This window comes from Plasmopara halstedii, assembly GCF_900000015.1.
Source record: "Plasmopara halstedii genome assembly, contig: Scaffold_2881, whole genome shotgun sequence".
NCBI classification, from domain to species: domain Eukaryota; phylum Oomycota; class Peronosporomycetes; order Peronosporales; family Peronosporaceae; genus Plasmopara; species Plasmopara halstedii.
The window spans coordinates 402,491-403,148 of NW_020189786.1; positions in this window are offsets into that span (position 1 = coordinate 402,491).

A 658-nucleotide genomic window follows, 5' to 3' on the forward strand; every position below is an offset into this window, starting at 1 on the left:
TCGACGTTTCCTTCTTTTCCAGCCGCTCAAACAACTTCTCCTTCATCTCGATCAACGTGATCTCCTTAGAATTCTCGATGATCGTCAACTCGAACTCGCTGGGCAGGCTGCTCAGCAATATAACCAACTGACGGGCATCATTCAATGGTTCGCCGAGCGATTGGAGACCCACGATGAGCTCGTCGAATTTGTCGAGGTGCTTCGCCATCGTCGCCACTTCCTCCATCTTGAATTCATGGAGTGGGCGAGTCATCATCACTCGGCTGTGCATCGTGGTCCGGTTATAGAACTCCCGCAGAGTTCATCACGCTTGAATTGCCGAGGTCGCCGAGCGAATCTTCGTCTGGTACTCCAACGATACGCCCTGGGCGATCAAACCGAGCGCCTTCATGTCGTTCAGCAGCCACGCCTCCTTCATCTCTGCTTCCGGCTTCGCCGTCTGCACATGAGCCAGCTGTCCCTTCCTCGCCAGCGTCATGCGCATGGCAAACTCCCAGTGGAAGTAGTTGTCGCTTCCGAGGAGGACTTCGGCCTTCTTCGTCGACATCGAGGCGGCGTCTTGTAGCTTGAGAGTCTTGTGCGGCTGTTAACCTGTTGAGAAGTGGAAGGCAAATGCCAAAGTGAATTAGTTAGCAGCTACATAATATCTACCCTTCCT